This window comes from Pristiophorus japonicus, chromosome 2 (genome assembly GCF_044704955.1).
Source record: "Pristiophorus japonicus isolate sPriJap1 chromosome 2, sPriJap1.hap1, whole genome shotgun sequence".
Classification (NCBI taxonomy): Eukaryota; Metazoa; Chordata; class Chondrichthyes; family Pristiophoridae; genus Pristiophorus; species Pristiophorus japonicus.
Window position 1 is genome coordinate 350922934 of NC_091978.1, and position 21336 is coordinate 350944269.

General features: G+C 46.4%; 1 protein-coding gene across 1 annotated transcript in view; it reads right to left on the reverse strand.

Annotated features, from left to right (window-relative positions):
- Nucleotides 1-21336, reverse strand: part of LOC139231646 (thrombospondin type-1 domain-containing protein 4-like) — a 672439-nt gene that overhangs the window by 211278 nt on the left and 439825 nt on the right. The gene's annotated exons all lie outside the window — the stretch shown is intronic.

The following is a 21336-nucleotide window of genomic DNA, read 5'->3' on the forward strand; positions in this document are numbered from 1 at the left end:
AGGTACAGTAGTTATCATAGGCGACTTTGATCTACATATTGATTGGGCTAACTAAACTGGTAACAATGCAGAGGAGGAGGATTTCCTGAAGTGTATTAGGGATGGTTTTCTAGACCAATATGTCGAGGAACCAACTAGAGGGCTGGTCATCCTAGACTGGGTGATGTGTAATGAGAAAAGACTAATTTGCAATCTTGTTGTGTGAGGCCCCTTGGGGAAGAGTGACCATAATATGGTAGAATTCTTTATTAAGATGGAGAATGACACAGTTAATTCAGAGACGAGGGTCCTGAACTTAAGGAAAGGTAACTTCGATGGTATGAGACGTGAATTGGCTAGAATAGACTGGCGAGTGATACTTAAAGGGTTGACGGTGGATAGGCAATGGCAAACATTTAAAGATCACATGAATGAACTTCAACAATTGTACATCCCTGTCCGGAATAAAAATAAAATGGGGAAGGTGGCTCAACTGTGGCTAACAAGGGAAATTAAGGATAGTGTTAAATCCAAGGAAGAGGCATATAAATTGGCCAGAAAAAACAGCAAACCTGAGGACTGGGAGAATTTTATAATTCAGCAGAGGAGGACAAAGGGTTTAATTAGGAGGGGGAAAATAGAGTATGAAAGGAGGCTTGCTGCGAACATAAAAACTGACTGCAAAAGCTTCTATAGATATGTGGAGTGAAAAAGATTAGTGAAAACAAACATAGGTCCCTTGCAGTCAGATTCAGGTAAATTTATAATGGGGAACAAAGAAATGGCGGACCAGTTAAGTAAATACTTTGGTTCTGTCTTCACGAAGGAAGACACAAATAACCTTCTGGAAATACTAGGGGACCGAGGGTCTAGTGAGAAGGAGGAACTGAAGGATATCCTTATAAAGCGGGAAATTGTGTTAGGGAAATTGATGGGATTGAAGGCCAATAAATCCCTGGAGCCTGATACCTGCATCCCAGAGTACTTAAGGAAGTGGCCCTAGAAATAGTGGATGCATTGGTGATCATTTTCCAACAGTCTATCGACTCTGGATCAGTTCCTATGGACTGGAGGATAGCTAATGTAACACCACTTTTTAAGAAAGGAGGGAGAGAAAAAATGGGTAATTATAGACCGGTTTGCCTGACATCAGCAGTGGGGAAAATGTTGGATTCAATTATTAAAGATGAAATAGCAGCGTATTTGGAAAGCAGTGACAGGATCAGTCCAAGTCAGCATGCATTTGTGAAAGGGAAATCTTCTAGAATTTTTGGAGGATGTAACTGGCAGAGTGGACAAGGGAGAACCAGTGGATGTGATGTATTTGAACTTTCAAAAGGCTTTTGACAAGGTCTCACACAAGAGATTGGGGTGCAAAATCAAAGCACATGGTATTGGGGGTAATGTACTGACGTGGATAGAGAACTGGTTTGCAGATAGGAAGCAGAGAGTCGGGATAAACGGGGCCTTTTCAGAATGGCAAGCAGTGACTAGTGGGGTGCCGCAGGGCTCAGTGCTGGGACCCCAGCTATTTACAATATACATTAATGATTTAGATGAAGGAATTGAGTGTAATATCTCCAAGTTTGTAGATGGCACTAAGCTGGGTGGCAGTGTGAGCTGTGAGGAGGACGCTAAGAGGCTGCAGGGTGACTTGGACAGGTTAGGTGAGTGGGCAAACGCATGGCAGATGCAGTATAATATGGATAAATGTGAGGTTATCCACTTTGGTGATAAAAACACGAAGGCAGAATATTATCTGAATGGCGGCAGATTAGGAAAAGGGGAGGTGCAACGAGACCTGGGTGTCATGGTACATCAGTCATTGAAAGTTGGCATACAGGTACAGCAGGCAGTGAAGAAGGCAAATGGTATGTTGGCTCATAGCTAGGGGATTTGAGTATTGGAGCAGGGAGGTCTTACTGCAGTTGTACAGTGCCTTAGTGAGGCCTCACCTGGAATACTATGTTCAGTTTTGGTCTCCTAATCTGAGGCAGGACTTTCTTGCTTTTGAGGGAGTGCAGCAAAGATTCACCAGACTGATTCCTGGGATGGCAGGACTGACATATGAGGAGAGACTGGATTGACTGCCTGTATTCACTGGAGTTTAGAAGGATGAGAGGGGATCTCATAGAAACATGTAAAATTCTGGTGGGACTGGACAGGTTAGATGCAAGAAGAATGTTCCCAATGTTGGGGAAGTCCAGAACCAGGGGTCATAGTCTAAGGATAAGGGGTAAGCCATTTAGGACTGAAATGAGGATAAACTTCTTCACTCAGAGAGTTGTTAACCTGTGGAATTCCCTACCGCAGAGAGTTGTTGATGCCAGTTCATTGGATATATTCAAGATGGAGTTAGATATGGCACTTACGGCTAAAGGGATCAATGGGTATAGAGAGCAAACAGGAAAGGGGAACTGAGGGAATAATCAGCCATGATCTTATTGAATGGTGGTGCAAGCTCGAAGGACTGAATGGCCTACTCCTGCACTTATTTTCTATGTTTCCATGTTTCTATGTCTAACCACTGCCCCTTGAAATTCAACAAAACTACCATCACTGAATCTCCCACCATCAATATGCTGGGGGTCACCATTGACAAGAAACTCAACTGGACCAGCCAAATAAATACTGCAGCTACCAATTATTTTTGTACTGAGCGAGCTACAAATTCCTTTGAGTGCGACCTTTTTGTACGTGAGCAAATTTTGCAAAACTACTGTTACAACAACAACTTTTACAACAATGTTTGCAACAACAACTTAAAAGCATATATATAGTAATGGCATACCGTCTCAAATCATGAGACATTCAGACAAGTTTCCATACAAGTTTAACATAACTTCTCTGCTTTTGAAATGAACCCCAGTACTTTATTTGCACTTTTATGGCTTTTTTAACCTGCATTGCTACTTTTAATGATTTGTGAATCTACGCCCCTAGATCCCTTTGCACCTCTACCAAATTCGACTCTGATTTTCCAAGGAACTTACTCCTCCTTCCAAAATGCACCACCTCACACTTATCCATATTAAAATTAATTTGTCATTTACATGCCCATTCTGCTGTTTGTTTGTAGTAGAATGAATTAAAAGCTTTTGGTTCATCATGTACAAATTCTATTTAGAATAAATGCTTGTTAGAAATGCTCGGGATATAAAAGAATTGCTTAATAATGCATTAGCACTTCTGAAACATCACTCAGGTACACGGGTATGTATCCACAAACAATCCAAAATCCCAAGGTGAGCTGAAAGAGGCATATCTATTCGTGCAAATGGTATTAATTTTAAAGTTTTCAACGTACGAGCCCACCCCTCATGTCACTATAGCATTGCTGCACAAGCAGCAGGAGCAGTGGCTTTCTTATTGCGCCGACATGCTGTACATCCACATAAGTAATTAGAATATTAATCATAATGCAACCAGACAACCAACAAATATAAAGTGCTGTAATTCTTTAGTTCACAGTATTAAGAAGAATTAAACAACGGGTATTTTCAACTTCAATCACTTCCATGAATAAACATTGTTTTCTTGAACCATCACACCCCGTGTAACATATCAGAAATACAGAACTTATTTACAAGTGCAGGAAAACACATACACAATTTGTGCCACCAAATTAAAAATAAAAAAGCAGGCAAAGCTCTGATTTTACAGAAATAAACATTAATCTTTCTTCCTGGACAGGAAAACCAATCAGATTGACTTGGAAACTAATATGGTGATGCAAAGATGTTAATTTATGAATTTTGCTTCTAATGTTTTTCTCTGCAACATTCGGCACAATATTAATCCCTGTTCTTATCACAAAAAGTGTTGAATTATTTTAGATACTTTGCAATTAAATAGCCGGAAACAAATTTCATTGTACTCTCAATTTTTATCTCCTATTTAACATTTATACCAAATCGAAATTGTACATTATCAGTTGAATTGAAGTATTTTCTGTGTCTTTCTCAATAAACAAATAGTGGTTTCTTCTAAAATAGCTTCTTGCAATTTTTATACATCATTACATAACTCTTGTTTCTATGAACAAGACTAATCGTTTAAGAGGAAACCTATATTTGCATTATTCCTGTGACTTGTTTGGACTAAAGAATGACAGATAAAATAAAATGGTTTGTGTTTTCCCCCTTTTTTAGTTCTCTTCCTAAACATCTTAATGATTTTATTTTAAAGTCAATAAAAAGTGATATGTAACTCCTTCAAATCCCCCCTGCCTCCACCCCCCCTCCACCTTCGCAGCATGTTTTATGTTTGTGTAAAGCTACACACTTCCGTCGATCGTTCAAAATCAAATATTGAGAGATTTCAATTTTAAAGCGTTTTAAGCCTCTTTTAAATCATTTGGACTTGAAGACCTGGTTGAAACTTTTTTAGATGAAGAGAAAATTGATTTTTGCTTGTTTCTTCCAAAATCATATTCGAAACTTAGCGGGGGGAGAAAGTTGTGCCGAAATACCCCTTCCGATAGGGCCTCTGGCCGCCTGAAAATGGCGGCCACGGGGCGGTGCGGAATACCCGCCGAGTCTCCGCGAAAGGGCCACCATTTAAAAAATCGCCCTTGCTCAGTGTCGGAGCGGTGTCAGGGACCACTCCTTCCGTTTTCCACCGCGGTGTGCACCCCTTACCGACTGGCTGCGACCCCCGTCCCGAAATTGCCCGTGAGGAATTGCCCCTTTGCAGAATTGCGCCGCTGCCGCCCTTAAAGGGGAGGTGGCGCTGCTGGCGACGCCATTTTATTTGTTATTGTCGGACGACTGCCAGGTCGGCCCGACAATTATGCCCCCTGGCTTCAGTCGGGCCGCCTGGCACCCTCTCCTGGATGCCAGGCCGCTGGCCCGGCCGAAACCCTCCCCGGTGGCCCAGTGAACCGATGGGAGAAATATGCACAGATCGCAGCGGCCCTCCCCTTTAACTGAAGGGGAGAGATGCTGATGTTGGGCGGCCGACTGGCTGCAAGAGGAATTCCGCCCCTCAGCTGACACAACATCCACCCCGACCAAACAAAAATTCAAAATGCCGCATATCGACCGCAACCCAAACTTCAAAAGCGGAGGGTGAGCCCCGTTTGGGGTGGGGCTCAATTTCAGTCCCAGTGTTTTTATCACTCATCTTTTGTGAAAAGTTCATTAAAAATATTTAAATTCTTTCAAGTCTCATTGCACCTTTGACAGAAGAAGTTACTCCAAGTTTTTCTTTCCCTCTTAAGCATACAACAAAAAATAATAACATTCCAAATGGAGCTCAAATAAGAAAGTGGATAAAGTGGTTCAACTTCCTCAGAAGGCAGTGAGGTTATCTATCCCCAGCCTTGGCAATGAGTTGGGACCATTTTTGGAGAAATTGTTTCCTCTTTTTCTGCTGTCGTTCCCTCCGTCTCTCAACAAACAGTGGCACAACTTTTCCCCCCTCATAACATGATTCAAATAACCCCGATAGACACTTTCAAAAAGGGGACAACATCTGGCTAAACTTAACTGGAACTTAACACGGGACATTCAACGTCACTTTCCGGTATTTTTTGGGGGAGTTTTAATGAATTTTCTGAATTTACCACAGGTCTAAAAATTGTTTTATGTTAGCCTCTTTCCAGCGGCCATTGAACATGTGCTGCACCTCCATCGGTGTTGTTCCAAAGTGTGGCTACTGCTCAGTCCCCAGGAATGGACTACACGTGCCTGGATGGACCCTCACCCATCTCCCTCTCTCCCCCTTTCGCTGTCTCTCTCTCTCCCTCTGTTTCTCTCTCTCGCTCTGTCTAGTCCCTCTCTCCCCATCTCCTTCTGTCCCTGTCTCTCTCTCTCTCTCTCTCCATCTCCCACTGTCCTTGTCTCTCTCTCTCTCCAACTCCCTCTGTCCCTGTCTCTCTCTCTCTCTCTCCATCTCCCTCTGTCTTTGCCTCTCTCTCCATCTCCCACTGTCCTTGTCTCTCTCTCTCTCCATCTCCCTCTGTCCCTGTCTCTCTCCATCTCCCTCTTTCCCTGTCTCTGTCTCTCTGTCCCTCTGTCCCAGTCTCTCCCTCCCTCTGTCCCAGAATGTCTATCTGCCTCTCTCTCTCCCTATTTCCTTGCTTCTCTCTCTCTCTCTATGTCTATTGTCATGTATGTAGACCATGTATACTAACTGTATAGTCACATAAGGTGTGCCACCAGAGGGCACTGCGGTGGGAAACCTGAGGGTCACCTGCATAGGTATGCAGGGCCCACTCTGGAGCTACAATAAATGGGACTAAGGTCACAACAGCTCAAGTACAACACTAGACCTCATGGAGTCATTCATAAGAGTATTAAAGACATAACATCTATGTCTCTCTGTCTTGCTTTCTCTCTCTGCAAAGAACAACAGAGCAAAAGGAGAAGCGGAGAATCAGTATCAGTTCAAGAGAGAGCTTTCCTCCCAGTTTTTAAAAAAAATTTTAAATCCAGTCAATGTTGAAAAATGAGCAGAATTCTTTCCCTCTGAGGGGAAATGATTCTTGACAATGCTTTCCTATTTGTGCTCTTGTGCTCATATCAGACACCAGCACCACTAACCTGTTTGCAATTAATTGAAGGCCCTTAGTGTCCCAGCTCAGTGTAATCCTGAGTAATAACTGCCTGCAGGTTTTAGGAGAGACGATTAAATGAGGCCCTGACAATGAAGGTTAGATTTTATTTTAATGCTATTGTAAGAAGCGCAGAGAATCTCTCTTCCCCCAGTCTCTCTCTCTCCCTCCATCTCTTATTCAGTCTCTCTCTCTCTCTCTCTCTGTGGCCCCCAGTCTCTCTCTCCCCCCAGTCTCTCTCCATTTCCCCAATCTCTCTCTCCCTAGTCACTCTCTCCCTCCCTCTCTTCCCCAGTCCTTCTCGCTCTCTTTCTCTCTCTCTCACCCAGCCTCACCTCTCTCTCTCCCCGTCTCTCTCTCTCTCTCCCAGTCTCTCTACCTCTCCCTGTCTCTCTTTCTCTTTCCCCACAGTCTCTCTCTCCCCCATCTCTATTTCTCTCTTCCCGCAATCTCTCTTTCTCTCTCCCCCCAGTCTCTCTCTTGCTCTCTCTCTCTCTCCCAGTCTCTCTCTCTCTCTCTCCCAGTCTCCCTTGTCATGTATTGATGCTTGGGGTCACTAGACAATAGCGGGCGTCACTGACGGAGGTCATCGGGCTGTACGTGTATGTGTGCGGTATATAAGTGCTGGTACCATGTCTTGTAGTCACTTTGGGCCAGCTTTACACCTGAGTGAGTTTATAGTAACTAGTCTTTTGAGTCATTATATACATAACATTTGGTGACGAGGTAACTTAAGAACCTTCGCATGCACAATGGGCACTATTGGAATTCTGGAGAGATTCGTGGATGGCGAGGATTGGGCGGATTTTATCGACCGCCTGGATCAGTATTTTGTGGCTAACAACATGGCGAGAGATGATGACGCAGTTAGGCGCGGGCGGTTTTCCTCACTGTTTGTGGTTCAAGAATATATGGCCTCATGAAGAATCTGCTCTCGCCTGCACGTCCAACGGACAAAGAACACAAGGATTTGTGTGCTTTGGTACATGACCATCTCAAGCCAAACAAGGGGATCAGCATATCATGCTATCGCTTCTACACACATGTTCGTGCTGAGGGCCAGGATGTGTTGGGATTCGTTGCCGACCTGCGACGTCTTGCTGAGTCGTGTAAGTTCGGGACCGTGTTTGAAAACATGCTGCGAGATTTCTTTGTGATAGGCATCAACCATGATGTGATTCTCCGGAAGTTATTGGCTATAGATACGCTGGATTTGAGGAAGGCCATCGTGACTACCCAGGCATGCATGACGACTGATGATAATTTGAGGCAGATATCATTGAAAAGTCGGAGGTCCACGGCAAGTACAGTAAACAAGATTGTGTCGTCGTCTGGCAGAGCTGCTTATGGCAGGGCCTATTCAACTGCTTACGTGAAACCTGTAGCTGCTCAAAGTCCGCCAACTGGTACGAATCCTATTTCACCGTGTTGGCGTTGTGGGGGCAATCATCGACCTCATCAGTGTTGGTTTAGGCAGTACATCTGTAAAGTCTGTTCCAAAGTGGGTCATCTACAGAGAATGTGCCCACAACTGAGCAAGCGTGCTGCCACTCATCACATTGGTGATGATGACCAGTCTAGTGCTGGCCCGGATGCACAACCCGAGGAGGAAGTGTATGGCCTGTATTCTTGGGAAAGAGCCAGCGATAATGGTTAATGTTAAACTGAATGGCGTGCCGGTATCGATGGAGCTAGACACGGGTGCGAGTCAGTCGATAATGAGCCAAAGGTCATTCAACAAGCTGTGGGACACTGAGGTGGTGAAGCCTAAGCTGAGTCCAGTCAATGCCAAGTTGCGTACTTACACTAAGGAACACATACCGGTGATTGGAAGTGCAGTCGTCAAGTTGTCATATGATGGTGTGGTTCATGATCTTCCGTTATGGATCGTTCCAGGCAATGGTCCAACGCTGTTTGCAGGAATTGGCTCGAGAAAATCAAGTGGAATTGAAACGATATCAAAGCGTAAATGACACTTTGTGTGCTCAAGTGTTCAAGAAGTTTCCTTCTTTATTTGACTCGGGCATTGGAAATTTTATGGGAGACAAGGTGCAGATTCATCTGGATTCTGATGTAAGGCCTGTCTATCATAAAGCTTGGTCTGTTCCCTATTTGATAAGGGAGAAGATTGAAATTGAGCTTTACAGATTCCAACGTGAAGGGGTTATATCACCGGTCGAGTTTAACGAGTGGGCCAGTCCTATTGTTCCTGTGTTGAAGAGTGATGGCACTGTCAGGATTTGTGGAGACTACAAGGTTATGATTAACCAATTTTCGAAACAGGATCAGTATCCGTTATCGAGAGCTGATGACCTGTTCGCCATGCTAGCTGGTGGAAAGTCGTTCACTAAACTGGATCTGATATCAGCCTACATGACACAGGAGCTTGTCGACACTTTGAAGAAACTTACCTGCATTAACACCCATAAAGGACTGTTTGTCTACAACAAGTGTCCTTTTTGGAATTCATTCGGCTGCAGCCATATTTCAGAGGAATATGGAAAGTCTACTAAAATCCGTCACTAGAACTGTCGTGTTTCAAGATGACATTCTGGTCACAGGTCGCGACACTGCCAAACATCTGAACAACCTTGAAGAAGTTGGACACAGTGGGACTCAGGCTGAAACGTTCGAAGTGTGTCTTCATGGCACCTGAAGTTGAATTCCTGGGGAGGAAAATTGCTGCTGATGGCATCAGGCCTACCGATTCAAAAACCAAGGCCATCAAAAATGCACCCAGGCCTCAGAATGTGACGGAGCTGTGTTCATTCCTTGGGCTACTCAACTACTTTGATAATTTTTTTACCTGGATTGAGCACTTTACTAGAGCCACTGCACATGCTGCTCAGAAAAGGCGACAATTAGGTCTGGGGTGTATCTCAAGATAGAGCTTTTGAGAAAGCTAAGAATCTGCTCTGTTCAAACAAGCTGCTGGTTCACTATGATCCGTGTAAGCGTCTTGTATTGGCCTGTGATGCTTCATCATATGGGGTTGGCTGTGTACTCCAACAAGCAAATGAGTCGGGTAAGCTACAACTTGTTGCATATGCTTTGAGAAGTTTGTCAAAGCGGAAAGAACTTACAGCATGGTAGAAAAAGAAGTTTTGACCTGTATGTATGGGTAAAAAAAATGCATCAGTACCTGTTTGGTCTTCGTTTTGAACTTGAAACGGATTCATTGTTTTTGGAAAACAAAGGTATCAATACCAACGCATCGTCCCACATTCAGAGGTGGGCATTGACATTGTCTGCCTATGACTATGTTATTCGTCACAGACCGGGGACTGAGAATTGTGCCGAAGCACTGAGTCGTCTGCCTTTGCCTACACTAGATATGGAGACACCTCAACCTGCAGATCTATTGTTAGTAATGGAGGCTTTTGAGAGTGAAGGAACCCCTGTCACTGCTCAACAAGTTAGGATCTGGACCAGCCATGACCCTATTTTATCGGTTGCAAAACACTGTGTCCTCAGTGATTGGTCTGCAATACCCATGGAGATGCATGATGTCACCAAACCTTACAACCATCGCAAGATAAACTGTCCATTCAGTCAGATTGTCTACTGTGGGGCAATCGTGTTGTTATGCCCAAGAAAAGCAGTGAAAAATTTGTATGTGAACTACATAGCACTCATCCTGGCATTGTCATGATGAAAGCCATTGCCAGGGTTCATGTTTGGTGGCCTGGAATTGACTCTGATCTGGAATCATGTGTGCATCAGTACATTACTTGCATGCAGCTTAGTAAAGTACCAGCGGAATCTCCGCTGAGTCTTTGGTCGTGGCCATCTAAACCATGGTTGAGGATACACATCGATTTTGCGGGCCCTTTCCTGGGAAAAATGTTTTTAATTGTGGTGGATGCATATTCAAAGTGGATAGAGTGTATTATTATGTCATCCAGTATGCCCATAGCTACCATTGTGAGCCTTCGTGTCATATTTGCTACTCAAGGTTTGCCTGACATTGTTGTGAGCGACAACGGATCTTGCTTCACAAGTCTGAAGTTTCAAGAGTTCATGAAACTCAATGGTATTAAACATGTGAGGTCAGCCCCATTCAAACTTGCTTCCAGTGGTCAAGCAGAGCGTGCTGTTCAAATGATCAAGCAGAGCATGAAATGTGTGACTCAGGGTTCACTGCAGACTCGTTTGTCACACATATTGCTTAGTTACAGGACAAGACCTCACATGCTTACCGGGGTCTCCCCTGCTGAACTACTGATGAAGAGAAGTCTCAGGACCAGGCTCTCTGTTGTTCATCCCGATTTGAATGATTGTGTTGAAAACAGACGTCAGAGCCAGCAATTGTATCATGATCATGCTGCTGTGTCACATGATATTTCTGTCAATGATCCGGTTTATGTATTGAACTATGGTCAAGGTCCAAAGTGGATCGCCGGTACTGTCACAGCCAAGGAGGGTAACAGAGTGTTTACTGTCGTGCTCAAGAATGGGCAAACATTCAGGAAACATATTGATCAAGTGAAACTGCGGCAGACGGATGAACTGGAACCGCTTGAGGAAGATGCCATCAGTGACCAACCAACCAATGGTCATGCATCAGAAGACTCTGCTGTCATTACTGAATCTGGACTTTCAGTCTCTGACATGGCCATCACCACTCCCATCAGATCGGTTACTCAGCCCACAGGCATAACTGACTCAGAATGCTCGCCCAGAACTGGAGTTGAACTGAGACGATCAACTCGTGAGCGAAACGCCCCAGACCGTCTTAATTTGTAAAGAGACTGATACTAAGATCTTGAAGGGGGATGTTGTTATGTATTGATGCTTGGGGTCACTAGATACTAGGGAGCGCCACTGTCGGAGGTCATTGGGCTGTACATGTGTGTGCACGGGCCCTGGTAAACATGTGCTGGTACCATGTCTTGTAGTCACTTTGGGCACGAATAAAGTGGACCAGGTTTACACTGAGTGAATTTACAGTAACTAGTCTTTTGAGTCATTATATATATAACATCTCTCACCCAGTCTCTCTCTCTCTCTCTCTCTCTCTCCCCCCGTCTCTCTCTCTCTCCCCACCCGCCTTAGTCTCTCTCTCTCTCTCCGTCTCTCTTTCCCTCTCCCCCCAATCTCACTCTCCCCAGTCTCTCGTTCTCTTTCCCCGCAGTTTCTCTTTCTCTCTTCCACCCAGCCTCTCTCTCTCACCGCGCCCCCCCAGACATTCTCTCTCCCCTAGTCTCTCTCTCCCCAGCATCGCGCTCTCTCCCCCAGTCTCCTTTGTTCTTTCCCAACAGTATCTCTCTCCCATCCCAAAGGATCCAAAGCGTGGCCTATACTGTAAGCCGCAATGGTGGGATACTTTGCATGCATGGCTTTGGTTAAACCGCGCATGTGCAAAAGGGAATTGTGTCCACATGCGCGGCTCCATGATATCACGCAAGTGCAGAGGGCCGCAAAGTCATTGGTGTTTTTATCAGGGAGCTCCCCCGCTCCAGCTGCTATCCGGCTCTGCACGGCATTTCAATTAGTGCACCTTAGGGGAACAGCAGTGGCTACAAGAGCAGGTCAGTGGCTGGGTATTCTACAGCGACTATCTCACATCCTGACTCCCCAAAACCTTTCCACCGCACAAAAGGCACAACCCAGGAGGGTGATGGAATATTCTCCACTTTCCTGGATGAGTGCAGCTCCAACAACACACAAGAAGCTCGACACCATTCAGGACAAAGCAGCCCGCTTCATTGGCACTCCATCCACCACCTTAAACATTCACTCCCTCCACCACCGGCGCACCGTGGCTGCAGTGTGTACAATCTACAAGATGCACTGCAGCAACTCGCCAAGCCTTCTTCAGCAGCACCTCCCAAACCCACGACCTCTACCAACTAGAAGGACAAGGGCAGCAGGCGCATGGAAAGGCCACCATCTCCATGTTCCCCTCCAAGTCACACACCATCTTGACTTGGAAATATATCGCCGTTCCTTCATCGTGGGTTACATTATTGACAATAGTGTGAGTTACACTATTGACAGTGTGGGTTACATTATTGACAGTGTGAGTTATATTATTGACAGTGTGTGAGGGAGATCCAAGAGCTAATAGATCACAAGCGCAGGGCATTTCTGAGCCTTAAACAATAACCCAACACGAGAGCAGCAAAGCAGCATTACAGACAGCTCAAGGCTGAGGTCCAACAAAAAATCCGGGACCTAAAGAACAGGTGGTGGATGGAGAAAGCACAGGAGATACAGCAGCTGGCCGACAACCATGATGTGCGAGGATTCTTCATCGCAGTCAAGGCCACCTACGGACCAAACACCCCACTGCTGGCCAAGAACGGGGAAACACTCATCAAGGACACTGAGGCAGTCAGGGCCCGCTGGAAGGAGCACTTCGAAGATCTCCTCAATCGAGACTCTGCCTTTGACTCGAGTGTTCTCGACTCCATCCCGCAGCATGCGACCCGCCACCACCTCAGTAAGACCCCAACGCTGCACGAGGCAGAAAAAGCCAGAAGACAGCTTAAAAACAACAAGGCTACGGGAGCGGATGGAATCCCTGCTGAGGCAGTGAAGTATGGCGGAGAGACACTGCTGGCGGGAATACACGACCTCATCTCTCTCATTTGGAGGGAGGAGAGCATGCCGGGGGATCTCAGAGATGCAGTAATCGTGACCATCTTTAAAAAAAGGGACAAGTCCGACTGCAGCAACTACAGAGGAATCTCCCTGCTATCAGCCACTGGGAAAGTCGTCGCTAGAGTCCTCCTCAACCGTCTTCTTCCCATGGACGAGGAGCTCCTCCCGGAGTTACAGTGCGGATTTCGTCCCCTACGGGGCACAATGGACATAATTTTTGCAGCGCGACAGCTGCAGGAAAAATGCAGGGAGCAGCGCGGCCCATATGCATGGCCTTCTTCGACCTTACAAAGGCCTTTGACACTGTCAACTGCGAGGGTCTATGGAGCGTCCGCCTCCGTTTTGGATGCCCCCAAAAGTTCGTCACCATCCTCCGCCTGCTCCACGACAACATGCAGGCCGTGATCCTTACCAACGGATCCATCACAGACCCAATCCACGTCCGGACCGGGGTCAAACAGGGCTGCGTCATCGCCCCAATCCTCTTTTCAATCTTTCTCGCTGCCATGCTCCACCTCACAGTCAACAAGCTCCTCGCTGGAGTGGAACTAAACTACAGAACCAGTGGGAATCTGTTCAACCTTCACCGTCTCCAGGCCAGATCCAAGACCACCCCAACATCTGTCGTCGAGCTACAGTACGCGGACGACGCCTGCGTCTGCACACATACAGAAGCTGAACTCCAGGACATAGTCGACGTATTTACTGAGGCGTACGAAAACATTGGCCTTATGCTAATCATCCGTAAGACAAAGGTCCTCCACCAGCCTGTCCTCACCACACAGGACTGCCCCCCAGTCATCAAGATCCACGGTGTGGCCCTGGACACCGTGGACCACTTCCCATATCTCGGGAGCCTCCTATCAACAAGAGCAAGCATCGACGATGAGATCCAACACCGCCTCCAGTGCACCAGTGCAGCCTTCGGCTGCCTGAGGAAAAGAGTGTTTGAAGACCAGGCCCTCAAAACTGCCACCAAGATCATGGTCTTTGTAGTAATACCTGCCTTCCTGTATGGCTCAGAGATATGGACCATGTACAGTAGACACCTCAAGTTGCTGGAGAAATATCACCAATGATGTCTCCGCAAGATCCTACAAATCCCCTGGGAGGACAGGCACACCAACATCGATGTCCTCGTCCAGGCTAACATCCCCAGCATTGAAGCACTGACCACACTCGATCAGCTCCGCTGGGCAGGCCACATAGTTCGCATGCCGGACACGAGACTCCCAAAGCAAGTGCTCTACTCGGAGGTCCTTCACGGCAAATGAGCCAAAGGTGGGCAGCGGAAACGCTACAAGGACACCCTCAAAGCCTCCTTGATAAAGTGCAACATCCCCACTGACACCTGGGAGTCCCTGGCCCAAGACCGCCCTAAGTGGAGGAAGTGCATCTGAGAGGGCGCCGAGCACCTCGAGTCTCAATGCCGAGAGCATGCAGAAATCAAGCACAGGCAGCAGAATGAATGCGCGGCAAACCAGTCCCACCCACCCCTTCCCTCAACGACTTTCTGACCCACCTGTGACTGTGGCTCTCGTATTGGACTGTTCAGCCACCAAAGAACTCACTTCAGGAGTGGAAGCAAGTCTTCACTGATTCCGAGGGACTGCTTATGATGATGATGAGTTACATTTTGACAGCAGGAAGAAATTGCATCGGGCGAACATTTTTTTGCTGAAATCATGCAGCGGGAAATCATCAGAATAGCAGTGGCTGTGATTAGTTTCTGGTGATCTTTACCACTCCTACATGGCAAGTGAGCGGCAGGTGGGCAGAGGAAACATTTCAAGCACACCCTCAAAGCCTCCTTGATAAAGTGCAACATCCCCACCGCCACCTGGGAGTCCCTGGCCAAAGACCTTCCTAAGTGGAGGAAGTGCATCTGGTTGGGCGCTGAGCACCTCGAGTCTCGTCGCCGAGAGCATGCAGAAAACAAACGCAGGCAGCGGAAGGAGCGTGCTACAAACTAGACTCCCCACCCAACCTTTCCGCCCACCTGTGACAATAATTCTCGTATTGGACTGTTCAGTCACCTGAGAACTTACTTTTAGAGTGGAAGCAAGTCTTCCTCGATTTCAAGGGACTGCCTATGATGATGATCTTTACCACTAATTCAACCACTGTGTGATCTTGTCTGTCATGTATCTTACATTATTATATATAACTGTATCCAAACATGCTATACATGACTGTAATAAGATATGACCTGTAACCACCAGCATACCTTACCACCGGGGGTGCACTTGCAAGAGATAGGTGTATGAGGACAGGTCTCAGGCAAGTGCAGCATTCCAGAGCTGTGAAATAAAGGTGCAGGTCCAGAGTGACCTTGACTTCACTACATGCCTCATGTGAATCTGTATTGAGGGGACAGGACTTTACAGTTGTTCAAATTGTTGAGCGCCCATGAGAGATTGACTCGCTCCCGTATCCAGCTCCATGTTGACAGATATCCCGTTGAGTAGGACCCTCATCATTATAGGAGGCGTCCTGTTGTAGGAGCAGCGGCCATTTATCGTTTTGACCCGCTGTACACCAGTGTCCCGGGTACTGTCCCCACCATCTTCTGGTCCGCTTTCCGACCCATCTGATTTGTATACCAGCCGAGCTGCAGTTTTTTTGCACATGCGGGCCAAATGCCCTGTATATTCACAATTTCTGCAAACAGCCTGCTGAAATCGACATCCCCTTGATGAGTGCCTACCCCCACACCTCCAGCACAGACCTGTTCCATTGTTCAAAGAGTTCTTAAAGAATGAGCTGCGTCTGGCTGATCTCTCTTGAGCTTCTCTCAGTTTGTAGTTGATTGCTGGCATTGTGGGTTGATGAGGTGTGAACGGCCATTCCTGTGGCCCTTGATGGCTTCTGCCTGCTGTCGAGAACCTGTTCTCCCGGTTTTGTCTGCGTGTGGGAGTAGCAGCTTGTTTAATGCTGTGAACTTCTTGTTCCAATATTTTGTTAGTTGTCGTACCTGCATTGTAAATTAACCTCGTTTCTTCTTCCCCTACCAAGAATGTCTGTGCAACCAGTGCTGCTGCCTCTAAGGTCAGGTTCTTGGTCTCTATGAGCTTTCAGAATATGCCTGCGTGGCCTATTCCTTCAATGAAAAAGTCTCTCAGCATTTCTCTCCTCAGTTCATCGAAGAACTCACATAAACTAGCCAACCTCCGAAGTTCCGCCACGAAGTCGGGTATGCTCTGGCCCACACAGCATCTGTAGTTGTAGAACCTGTGTCTGGCCATGTGTAGGCTGCTCGCTGGCTTCAGGTGGTCTCTTACCAGTGTGCTCAATTCTTCAAACGACTTGCTTGCTTGTTTCTCGGGTGCCAACAGATCCTTCATTAAAGCGTATGTTTTCGAGCCACAGCTGGTCAAGAGATGGGCTCTTCTCTTGTCTGCCTTATCGTCGCCTAACCAGTCTTTGGTTACAAAGCTTTGCTGGAGCCTTTCTATAAAGTCCTCCCAATTGTCTCCCGCATTGTACTTTTCATCTGATCCATTGTTCGCCATTCTGTGGATTCTGTAATCCCGTAACCCGTCGCCACTGTAAAGTCCTGTCCCCTCAGTACAGATTCACACGAGCATGTAGTGAAGTCAAGGTCGCTCTGGACCTGCACCTTTATTTCACCGCTCTGGAATGCTGCACTTGCCTGAGACCTGTCCTTATATACCCGTCTCTTGCAAGTGCACCGCTGGTGGTGAGGTATGCTGGTGGTTACAGGTCATATCTTATTACAATCATATATAGCATGTTAGGATACAGTTATATATAATAATGTAAGATACATGACATTGTCAGCAGTGGTTAAGTGCTGTTTAACTGTTTGGACTCACAGTGGCAGAGAAGTTATGGAATTATTTAGTGCGTTTGGCTGAAGATCATTGTTAAATATTAAAAATATTTGCTTTTGCATTGTACCAACATTGTATCTATTTTGGAATTAAAAGACAACCAAAATACTTATCATGTGTTAATCCCTTACACTGCAGACTGACTTAGATTATGATTGCCAGAATGGAGCTCTGATCTGTGTAATGATTAGCATTCATCCTTTGCTTTATTATGGATCTCATACAGAGACTGCATTGATCTAAATTTAAGTTAAAAAATGACAGATTCCCTTTAGGAATTCAGCTTACAAAAACAATAGGCAGAGAAATTTAATGGGACAGAGGCATGGTTAAAATCTTTGCGCAAAGGGAAAGTGTGTACTGAGGGATCCACAGAAAGAAGAGTTCTAGACTAGCAGGGAAGTTTGGGGTCGATTTTGAACTTTTTTCTGGCCAATCGGCAATGAGTACGGTGCCCATTTTGAGACCCAAACAAGCATCCCAGTCCAGCTCCCTGATTCCAGGCAACAAGGCCAGCCCAGAGGGAGGGTCAGATATATTAACACAACTACTCCACTGTCACACAGATCAGGCACTGCAGCAGGTGAGAGGATGGTGATTCTGTGGTGAGTGTCTCACCTCCTGAATTCCCAAAGCCTCTGCGTCACCTCCAAGTACAAGTCAGGAGTGTGGTGGAAAACTCTCCACTTGCCTGGATGGATGCAATTGCAACTACGCTCAAGAATCTCGACACCATCCAGGACACAGTAGCCTGTTTGATCGGCACTTCATCCGTTAGACTAAACATCCAATCCACCCAACCGTGGTGCAGTGTATACCGTCTACAGCATGCACTGCGGCACCTCCCAAACACGCAACATCCATCACCTGGAAGGACAAGGACAGCAGCTGTAACCTCTCAAGTTCCCCTCCAAGTCACACACCATCCTGACTTGAACATACATCGCCGATCCTTTATTGTCGCTGTGAGCACCTTCAGCACTCAGACAGCAGTGCTTCAACAGGGTTCATCAGCACCTTCTCGAAGACAACTCAGGATGGGAAATAAAGACCTGCTTTAATTTAACTACTTCACCACCGTGCAGCTCAGATACATTTACACAGTTACTGCACTATCACACAAATCACAAATGGCGCTTTAAATATTATAATGAGGCTGTGTGCCTCATTTTGAAGCTCCATTTTGAATTTAACTCTGGGCGGACGGGTTTCCTGGGCCTGGGGGAACCCACCATCTAAAGGGAGGCAGGGACTGCTGGATCCAGGAGGTAAATGACTTTCCACTTACCTGTTGGATCCAGCATTCCTGCCTCGTCAAACTCCCCCCCCCCCCCATAATCGGACACCCCACCCCGACCTCCCCCACTCTGCGAGGCCTTCGAACCCTCCACTCCCTGCACCGCTCTGACCCTGAGGAAGGGCAGTGTTTAAAATAGTGGCCCCTCCAGGGAGACTCAGTGGCAATTGTGCACCAACCCTAGCCGCTGCTTTCAGGCCTTATAGAAAGGGGCAAATTTGAACCCTTCGGAGCTTTGGTAGGAAAATGGAAAATTGAAGTTAGGGTCCTAGTTTGCAAACCCAGTGGCATCGAGGGTAATTTCTTTGATGATGGATGTAATGACAGCAATTTTTGAAAGGGAATCCTGACAGCACACAGGAGAGGGAATCATTTAGCATGGGGCCCAGGAAGGGAAGTTGGGTGAGCAACAGTTTAATGGGAATGTTTCTATGACTCAAGGGATCAGGAGATGGCCATCATGGACGAGATAGAAACATAGAAACATAGAAAATAGGTGCAGGAGTAGGCCATTCAGCCCTTCTAGCCTGCACCGCCATTCAATGAGTTCATGGCTGAACATGCAACTTCAGTACCCCCTTCCTGCTTTCTCGCCATACCCCTTGATCCCCCGAGTAGTAAGGACTTCATCTAACTCCCTTTTGAATATATTTAGTGAATTGGCCTCAACTACTTTCTGTGGTAGAGAATTCCACAGGTTCACCACTCTCTGGGTGAAGAAGTTTCTCCTCATCTCGGTCCTAAATGGCTTACCCCTTATCCTTAGACTGTGACCCCTGGTTCTGGACTTCCCCAACATTGGGAACATTCTTCCTGCATCTAACCTGTCTAAACCCGTCAGAATTTTAAACGTTTCTATGAGGTCCCCTCTCATTCTTCTGAACTCCAGTGAATACAAGCCCAGTTGATCCAGTCTTTCTTGATAGGTCAGTCCCACCATCCCGGGAATCAGTCTGGTGAATCTTCGCTGCACTCCCTCAATAGCAAGAATGTCCTTCCTCAAGTTAGGAGACCAAAACTGTACACAATACTCCAGGTGTGGCCTCACCAAGGCCCTGTACAACTGTAGCAACACCTCCCTGCCCCTGAACTCAAATCCCCTCGCTATGAAAGCCAACATGCCATTTGCTTTCTTAACCGCCTGCTGTACCTGCATGCCAACCTTCAATGACTGATGTACCATGACACCCAGGTCTCGTTGCACCTCTCCTTTTCCTAATCTGTCACCATTCAGATAATAGTCTGTCTCTCTGTTTTTACCACCAAAGTGGATAACCTCACATTTATCCACATTATACTTCATCTGCCATGCATTTGCCCACTCACCTAACCTATCCAAGTCACTCTGCAGCCTCATAGCATCCTCCTCGCAGCTCACACTGCCACCCAACTTAGTGACATCCGCAAATTTGGAGATACTACATTTAATTCCCTCGTCTAAATCATTAATGTACAATATAAACAGCTGGGGCCCCAGCACAGAACCTTGCGGTACCCCACTAGTCACTGCGTGCCATTCTGAAAAGTACCCATTTACTCCTACTCTTTGCTTCCTGTCTGACAACAAGTTCTCAATCCACGTCAGCACACTACCCCCAATCCCATGTGCTTTAACTTTGCACATTAATCTCTTGTGTGGGACCTTGTCGAAAGCCTTCTGAAAGTCCAAATATACCACATCAACTGGTTCTCCCTTGTCCACTTTACTGGAAACATCCTCAAAAAATTCCAGAAGATTTGTCAAGCATGATTTCCCTTTCACAAATCCATGCTGACTTGGACCTATCATGTCACCATTTTCCAAATGCGCTGCTATGACATCCTTAATAATTGATTCCATCATTTTACCCACTACTGAGGTCAGGCTGACCGGTCTATAATTCCCTGTTTTCTCTCTCCCTCCTTTTTTAAAAAGTGGGGTTACATTGGCTACCCTCCACTCCATAGGAACTGATCCAGAGTCAATGGAATGTTGGAAAATGACTGTCAATGCATCCGCTATTTCCAAGGCCACCTCCTTAAGTAATTTGGGATGCAGTCCATCAGGCCCTGGGGATTTATCGGCCTTCAATCCCATCAATTTCCCCAACACAATTTCCCGACGAATAAAGATTTCCCTCAGTTCCTCCTCTGAGATGAGCTTGGAAAAGTCATGAGGCGAGATGGGAAAGGAACAAGGGAGAAACACGGGTTCAAGGCTAGCACTGTGGGGGAGCCTGAGAGGAGATTTGACTTGGTGGGAAAGGGAAAGGGGGAAAGGACCACATGCAGCTGATGGATGGTCTCGACCTTAGAGGCAAAATAATCCATGAGCCTCTCGCACTTGTTGGAGGTGAGGTTGGAGGAAGCTGGGTAGAGGGGTGTAAGAATACAACAACAACAATAGCTTGTGTTTATATAGCGCATTTAATGTAGCAAAACATCCCAAAGCGCTTCATAAGAAAAAACAAATAAATTTCACGCTGATCCACATAAGAAGAAATTACGGTAGGTGACCAAAAGCTTGGTCAAATAAATAGGTTTTAAGGAACGTCTTGAAGGAAGAATGAGAGGTAGAGAGATGGGGAGGTTTAGGGAGGGAGTTCTAGAGCTTAGGGCCGAGGCAGCCGAAGGCACGGCCACTAATGGTTGAGCAGTTATAATCAGGGATGCTCAAGAGGGCAGAATTAGAGGAGCGCGGACATCTCAGGGGAGGAGATTACAGAGATAGAGAGGGGTGAGGCCATGGAGGGATTTGTAAACAAGGATGAGAATGTTGAAATCGAGGTATTGCTTAACCGGGAGCCAATGTAGGTTGACGAACTCAGGGGTGATGGGTGAGCGGGACTTGGTGCGAGTTAGGACACGGGCTGCCGAGTTTGGATGACCTCAAGTTTACGTAGGTGTAGAATGTGGGAGGTCAGCCAGGAGTGCATTGGAGTAGTCAAGTCATGGTCAAAGGCATGATATTAGAGCGAGACGGTTGATATTAGAGAAAATAAACTGTCTCCCTTGCTCTCCCAATGATCCTGGAGTAGTGGCCACTTTTGGCCAAACAGCAGTTG